A 9,060-nucleotide genomic window follows, 5' to 3' on the forward strand; every position below is an offset into this window, starting at 1 on the left:
GGAGGCCAGGTGACTTCCCCACGAGGTCCTACGTGGGGGTGTGTGCTCATTTGGTGGGTGGTGAGGGAGAAGCAGCGTCGGCCCGGACGTCTTCTCGTGGTGACGTTGCAGGTACGGCTCCGACGGAGCGGATTCGCTGCTGTGGCACCACATGGTGCTCAATGGCAGGTACTTGTTTTCAGTGGGAATGCAGGCAAATTTTACTCCAGTGTCTGGCGCCACTGGTGTTTTCAGCTTAATCAATCCAATGTTTTTCCTATACACAATTAAGGGTGCGGGTGTATTGAGAATGAGAAGAGCTGAGATTAGCACTAAAACTTGTACACATTATGGTGGCTTGGCTCCTAAAAGTATGTAAAACAAATAATACATTTTAAAAGCAACATGCTCAATTGGCTGTATCATTGAAAACATTAAATGGTTAAACGTTGTGAATTTCTCTCTAACCAAACCACTAATGAAGCAGTGTGAAACTGGCACGTTTTACACGTGACAACTTTGGCTGTGTCGGGTGAATTTGTAATATCATGGCAGAAATGCTGAAGTCCGGAGGCAAAGCTGTTATCAAGTGGTTAATTATCATCTTTCAGCACACGTGGAGGACAAGCTTAATACCAGCAGATTGGAAGGGCATCATTTGGCCCTTCTACACTGACAAGGGGAGCAGACAAGAGTGCAAGAGCTATCATGGAATCCCATTACTCTACTGTCCCAGCAAGTTATTTCCTTCAGTTCTGCATGGCCAGAGTCAAACATAAACTTTTAGAAACGCTATTGGAAGCTCCTAGGCAATGAAGTTTTCTCTGACCTGGATTACGCACACAATGTTGACCTGCTAGCTTAAATGTTTTTAAGCGCTACTCCTTGCAATGGAGATAATGCAAAATGAAGCTCCTTTAGAAATAAACTGGGCAAGAACCTAAATACAAACCACCTGAGAGCAGCCACATGACCTGAACGAAGTACAATTAGCAGGCATCAATATTGAAGTGGTAAAATCATTCCCCTACCTCGGTTGAAACCTGCAACATACTGAAAGCAGTGAGGCAAAATTTTTATTGTGCGCAAATGCATGAAACAGCTCAAAAGACATATCTGTTGCTACAGCTTTACAACGAAAACAAAGATCTGCCTCGACAACGTGTATATCCTCCCCATACTGCTGCTGTACAGTACAGATGTGGGGGCTGTTGTATATAGGCCTTTTTCCACTTTTGTTTTTGATATTAATAATGATTTTGCCGAATTTTTGTATCACTCGCGGGATCGCTGGGAGCACAAACAAACGAGACCCCCCCCCCCTTTTTTGAGCAGCTGTCTTGTCACTCTCGCAAGGATAATGACACCCTCCCCTCCCACCAACGGAAAGGGTCAGTCATAGAGTCAAATAAAAAAAGGACACCCCCCGCCACCCCCCCCCCCCCCCCGCGAGGGAAGGGGCCAGGCCTTGAGGAGACATCTCATCACCACAAACAATAGAACAAACACACATCAGACGAAAACCGGGCAGACAAGTTTTAATTAACAGAAGTACGAAAAAACCAGACTACAATTCACATAGCGGGTCACACATTATATTAATGCTAACGTTATTCACCTTCAATTATATTACATCTTGCCGTTACATGACCTTACAAAAACCAAGGAATATGAATTCCAACAGTCAAGAAACTTACCTCTAAAACTCAAGACAAAAATATTAAAGTAAATAATAACTCAAGCATAACAGCACCGATCCCCGGATACAGACGGGGGGACGAAAATTAATAAACCCTAGGAAGTACGTCGTGATGACGGTGTTAAATCACAAATTTTGGAAAACATAAACCAAATAATATTTGTGCAGTGTTGAACCGAGGGTTGTCCAGAAGAGATGAGGCGAAATGGGTCGGGCTTACACAGCCAAGATAGACTGTGTTCCATAGGAAAGGAGCCTCCCGGCCGTCTTTCTCTTCCCGCAGCATGGGATAGCAAAGAATGTAACACCAGAGCGAGGGAAATTACTCTTTATTGCAGGGGCCATCTGTGCATCCACGGATGAAAAGATGACTTGATGGATGACACACACAAGGATACACGCACCCCCCCCCCTCCCACAACGCAGAGCGAGATCAAAGAAAGTTCCGGTCCTTTGTGAAAGAACATGACGAAGTGAGCATGTTTTTTTTCCGCAAGAGACGCGCAGAGGGGAGATTTTTCGGATATAAACAGCAGCACGACACACACAATTCAGCTCGACAATTCTGCTCGACAAGGGACAGTTCGGCGAGCGACAGAAGAAGACGGAAAGTGGCAGGCTCCGGGGTGGGCCCCGCAATCAACCGAGGATGGCGAGGCCTGCAGAGTCGCGATGTGTCACCGAGTGTGAGTTCAGAGCTGAAAGATGAAGTATCGCTAAAGAGTTATTCTACATCGAGTGCCAGCTCCCAGCAGCAGCTGCAGGGCGAGAGAAAGAGTGATGAGCGATGAATGCAATCATCCACCGCAGGAGAGCACGCAGTAGGAGAGAGTGCGCAACCAGCGCAACCAGCTCCACCAAGCAAGGGTGCCAGCTGCCAGCGGACAAGCATTGTGCCGACTCGGCTCATCCAGCAGGGGAAAGAGCCTGACCAGCTGCCCGTGAGCAAGAGTGTCAGCGGACCAGCGGCGAGCGCGATCGAGCATCTTCAAGGAGAGGGGCGTGCGGCGCAGCCCCGCCAGCAGTGGAAAGAGTCTGTATCTGCCAGCGGACGGGCAGCTAAGCCGACGCCCCGAGCAAGAGCGAGAACGAAGCAGTTTGTATGACCCTCCCCCACACTCACACCCTCACGACGCATCACCCGGCGTCTGCTTTACGAAGACACACAACACGCATATCGGGACAAATCAAGAAGGGTTGCCATTCCGAGGTGGTGCATTAAATATCAACTGATCGTGAAGAACATTGCTGCCCATTGAATTACGTGGATACGGTCATTTAGAAGTCTCTTAGTCGTTTGTTTTTGTTTCTTTTCTTTTTAATTGAATAATCTTGCCGATTAATCTATTGACGTATACTTTTGCCTTTGGGGTATAATCATTCGCTTTAAGGTTTTTGTTTAGAATATCGTTGCATGCCTGTTTTAAAGACTCTCCCTATCACCAACTAAGCTCGTATTACACGGTGGAATTAATCATATGTGCGGTTGCCAAAGTGAAACAACGCAATCATTGATGGTTACATGTACTGCTCACTGAGGGAATTTTTTCCCAATCGTACCGGGGGTAATTCCAAGCATGAGAGTTTGCATATTATAGTGTTAATGTTTTGTTTAGAAATTAAAATTGCTTAACACAGAAGTGTTTGAGTGTTTCTTTCCTGAGTTCATGCATGATAATCTTATTTATAAGAACTGTATCCTGCGGTGAGATTTGAATTTGGAGACCTGACATAACACACTGATACATAATCAGTAAATGTTAAAGCAAGAATAATTGTATTATACCGATCGATAATACAAACCTAGGCAACGAAGCCGAGTTTAATCTGGCATACTTACAGCACACCTGCATAACTTCACACGATTAATTGTACGATCCCGATTGATAATACTACCCTCGACAACGAGGTTTATCCCAATTATCATAACTGCATACATTAGCATAATCGCATACATTCGCAGAGACGAAAGAACGATTATCTCTTTAATTAGCATAATGTATGTGCATTACACAAATTAGCATAGATTTGGATAATTACTCAATTTTCCCAAATTTAATTTAATTTTTATTTTCATCTAATTTTCATACCGGGAATATACAACAGGCTGACGCCCACCTCCTCCTCTCCCCCCTCCTCCTCAGCCACTTCTCGCCGGGCCCCCGCCGATCGGGTGATCGGCCCCCCCGCACCAGTGCCCTCTCTGAGGGACATGGCTAAGTAGCTGGCTCACCACCGCCCAGAGTTATCCCACACACACTCCCCATGTACGCCACCACTAATCCGGAGGTGGCTGCGTGCACGCGTAGGCGCACGTCACTCACCACGGCTCGCGCTAAAAATAACCGTATGAATATGCACGCACCCCTCCCCCCTCCTGTGGGTCGGCCTTAATCCACTGCTGCAAACACGCACAGGAGCGTGAGCACGCGTAAACAATGACGGCCGTAAATTTAGTAATGCACGCGCGTCCCACCGCTAAATGCTATTGTCGCTATATAAACACACTGCGTAAAACGCGCTGTGTAAACACGCATGCGAACGGATTTTAACTCACCCCTCCCTCGTCCTATTGTGCACCGGCATGGACGCAGGAGCCGTTAATAAATTACTGCCCGAGTGCCTCCCACACACACGCTCGAATTACGCACCACACCGACACTCTCCCACACACACAGAAATCACGCGACGCCGGTGCTCTGTGCTAAAGTTTATTAATGGTGCGTCTATAGCAAGCCCTGTGCGGCCCAGAGTAAATACTCAACGAGCAGCGCCTAGCCTATCCCTATTCAATCCCTGAGTGTACCCTCTCTCTACTTCTTACCGCGCGGACGTACGGACGTGGTGGGAGTCGGAGGGACGAGGGTACGAGAGGTCTCTGCCTGCGGTCGAGTTGTAGCCATACTCGCCAGCGTCACTCGGACGCTGCGAGCGGCTGGGAGTCGGACCGGGCAGCTGAACGGCTGGAGGAGAACTGCTCAACATTTTTTTTCCCTCCCTCCTTTTATGCCCTCAGAATCCAAAGATCCAGGGTCACGTGGTGTTATCCTGCGCGGCCAATCGGGCGCCTATCTTTCGATTTTAAACCGATGCCCCGCCCCTTACCTGAAGTGTTGCTTCCCATTACGCCTCGATCCATTGTCTACGCGCCCGTCCTCCCACAACGTCCCGCGGCTTTCGCAGCTGCAGTCAGTCCAGGAATTTCCCTCCCATCTCCTCATCTGCGCTGCCCGCGTAACATTTACTCCCTCCTGGCCCCTTCCCTGTGCAGTGAGTGTCTCATTATGGTTTGCTCAGTGAGCTTCGTCGTGCCCATATAATTTTAAGCTAATTCACGGGGGCCACAATGCAATTTGGCCTGGTGGGGGAGTCGGCCAATCTCCTGGCACCGGGAAACCATGGGACATCCCCGCTTGGGGCCCCTCGGTAAAAACCCATGGTACCAGGTGACCCCCCCACGAGACCCTACGTGGGTGCGTGTGTGTGTTTAGTGGGGGTGTGCGTGCGTTCGTGTGGAGGGGTGCGAGGGGATGGCAGCGCCGACGGAGTTGCTCCGTTGCTGTGGCCCCACACGGAGATGTGCACTGCTGACTGAATGCATTCGACCGGTGGTGTCTTCAAACAGCATCTCCGGTGGTGACTGAGATGGTCAGGCTCGGGAGACTTCGCCTGTTCGGGAAAGCTGCCCTGCGGACGCCTCGGCAGATCGCACCAGAGGCCTGCGCCCATTCTCAATGGCGGCACTACCGCAGGACTGGACACAACCTCGAGGGAAGACCATGGTTGACGTGGACACACAATGTTCAATGACGAATACTTCTGCTGGTCTACCATTTCAACAAAAACGTGTTTGTGAAAAAGTTACGTACATCTTGTTAACATTATGTAGGCATGTGTTCACTGCGTTTGTTTTGATGGGACTAGTGACACATGAAATGCGTAATACTTACTGAAGGCTAGAGGGGTATATTGTGAATGGTAAATCGACAGGTAGAATTCTGAAGCATTTGCACCAGCCTCCTCTTGGTATATATCATGCTTGCCAAGCACTACACCGATATAGGCAATAAAACTGCAGATATCACATAAGCACAACACCATTCATGCAGTTTTTTTCCTACGAAGAGCTTCCAAGTTGAAAAAACCCCATATAATTGATCCTAAGAAAAGCATATGTATGTTGAACTTCTGTCACACCATATGTAGCCAATCGTGCAAATCGGAGGTGCGGGGGAAGGACAAGCTAAACACCAAAAGCAGTTCTAAAGAAATGAGTTTTCAATGCAGAAGCGCATCTGAAAGCGCGCGATGCAGTAACCGTCTTTATAGCTACACATACTCGTATCCACAACATATATTTCAACCCGAAATAATTCCTAGCAGGTTTATGATTACACATATCTAAAAATAATCCAAATACAAATGAAGAACATAATTGGCACACAAGCCAGATGTGAGAACCCATTGTGGGCTGATGAGGGTTCCCGTGCAGTAGTGGTACCATGAACGTCAAGTCGTGGTAGAATTGCACAGACACCTGTTGTGAAGACAGCAGCATACAATCGAGTAGTTAACATAGGCATTTCAAAATACATTTCACCTAACAGGCATGTACTGATGCATTAATAAAGGTAAATGCTAATGCTCATGACACAGACATCGAACCATGCATGTAATACATTGATCAGGCGACAGCCAGATTTGTCGCCTGATGAAGCTAGTTTTAATTACTGGCAAAACGTCGTACTCAGATTGTAAATATTGTGGCTTTGCTTTCCAACACACCAGTATGCTGTACTAGTGACGAATTGGCATGTTCTGTTTACGTGACAACCCTTACTAGTTGGCTGTGTCAGGTGGTTGCGGGTTTTAACGACACATATATTTACGTGATCTAACCCAAAAACCTCTATTATGACCAATACAATGGTTGAAACTACTCTGTACATCCTATAACACAATTTCACAGGCCATATATTATGATGCAAAATCGATCATTTTTATTTTCTTGTCTAAATATCTGAGTATTAAAATAATGTTCTTGCATATACATCATAGTGTAGTTTCAGCCCTGTAAATTGTTTTAAAAGCTGGGGACATGGGGTCAATGGAGAACTCATTGAATATTTTAATGTAATTTAGATGCATTTAATTATCGATTTAAAGCTTTCGTGACTGCAAGGATTCATCTTCTTGGTTCTTTTGGTAAAGTCACGTAGAATGGGAATAAAATAAAAAAATAAAAATAAAAATTCTCACGACGTTTCGGCCACAACACAATTGGCCTTCTTCAGGTGAAGAGACAGGTCTGTCCGGAAGACAGCTTGAATGAACGCTGTCAAGCATGGACCGCGTCTATTAAGCTGTGGGCGGAGTTAAAATATGAATTTGCATGTTACCAGCATCACCTCCGGAGAGGAGGAGGGTGGGGGTTGGGAACACAAGTAGGAAAGAAAGGCAAGAGCAACAGCCAAGGTGCGCTGTTGTGTCCTGAGTTGCCTTATGACTATGCTATAAACTGGACTACTACATAATACAATATTATACCTTCCAATCTAAACTACATGGTATAATATCATATCCATAGACAAATTTCACCTTTGAATTATACAATGCGTTACTTTACACTACCCTATACTTTAGAAGATAAAATATTAGACTTGTGACATTAAACTATGTCTTATTCTATGAACCCAACTATATACCACACTGCTGTATATTCACTATGCAATTACGATGCTATATATTGCCTTATGAGTTATGTTAAATATTACAATATTATACTATTAATTATTGTACTACATGTTATAAACCATACCATTGACCGTGGTGTAAGAGGTATTAAGGGGCAATGCCAGCGAAAGGGCTGCGGTCTGAAAGTCACCGTAAAATACAATCAATTAAGAACCGAAATGGTTTAAAACATCTTTCCAATGGTTACTAAGCCAGAATCCATCTTCTCAGTTCAAATTGTCTCTGTGCTTGTATATGTGGATGGCCTCATGAACAAATCTCTCATGGTAGCCGGGTGGCTTGCAAAGAACCTCCGTCTTGAAGAAGTCAATGTCATGTGAGCCCACTGAATTATAACAGTGATCTGCCATGGCAGAAGAGTTCGTCCAACCATGTTTCAAGTCTGCTTTATGTTCACGGATGTGGTCTGAGACATGTCATTTGGTTTCTCCAATGTAGTTGCTACCACATAGGCAAATTTAGTTTGTAAACGCCCGGGTACTGTATGTCTGGAACCACATATTTTACAGATGGAACCAGGTCACGGATTTCCCGCCACCCGGACAGAAATTTCAATTGCTGAAGTGTCTGTGTGAAACCCAGATCAAACCTGAACAAGTGGGAACCCTAGCTTGAGGACCTACTTGATAAATTATACAGAGGGACGTGTGAAGAGGAGACTTTGGTTGGTGTACTTCAACTTCTTTATTTCGTTGTCACCGCTCGTACACCACAGCAATACTCGTTCAAACCAACCCCGTTTCCTCGTTTCACAGTCCATTTTAAACCTACAATTTCCCGCTCTTTTACGGTCCGTTTCTCCTCACCGATCCGATCAGTGTCATCCACTCACCAATTTGTTTGCGTGTCATGCACACATCCCCGATCTCTATTCCTTGCTCGAGTGTGCTGTGTGTGCGTGACGTCAGTGACCCCTGACCTCCGACCTTTCCTTGGTGTATCCCCCGTTTGCGTGATTGACATGTGCGGCGTGTGTGATGTCGAGTGCGGAAGGTGTGCGTGTTGTTTGTGTAGTGCGAATGTGTGAGGATGGATGAGACATCCTTTAAACATGCATCCATTTGCTTTACTGCCATCTTATGGTCAGCTCACAGTCCAAGGTTTGGTTCTAGATGAAGTCTGTATGAGCCACCAGCCTCTCATCGAAAGTACTGCATCATAGATCTATGCCACCATACATTTATGATGCAGTACTTTCCCTCGGTGGCTCTCGTTTTTTAACAGGCTAAATGTCTCACTAACACAGCCACCGTTGCGGTGGTTCTCTTACATTGACATGCTAATCTCTTATAATACAATGGCCACCTCCACAGCTTCGGTGGCGCCCTCCGATCTTACATTTACATGCAAATTCCATCTCTAGCCCCACCCCACTTACCCTTGGGCTACACCCATCTCAAACCTATATAACATCCTGCTTCAGCAGCTCTCCCGCTATATTTGACCTAATGACGATTGCTTGTGTTGCGCTCGAAACGTGATAATTTTTTTCTTTTTGATTATTTTTCTATCTCTGTGGCTTTATTGAAAGACGCAAAGAATATGCCACTATGTTCAACAAATGATAGAGATATCCATTCAATATATGAAGTTGCAGAGTGTACAAATACTCTTTTAAAATATGTATA

The sequence above is a fragment of the Petromyzon marinus genome, chromosome 43, assembly GCF_048934315.1.
Source record: "Petromyzon marinus isolate PM22_M1 ecotype Great Lakes invasive population chromosome 43, UKy_Petmar_22M1.pri1.0, whole genome shotgun sequence".
Classification (NCBI taxonomy): Eukaryota; Metazoa; Chordata; class Hyperoartia; order Petromyzontiformes; family Petromyzontidae; genus Petromyzon; species Petromyzon marinus.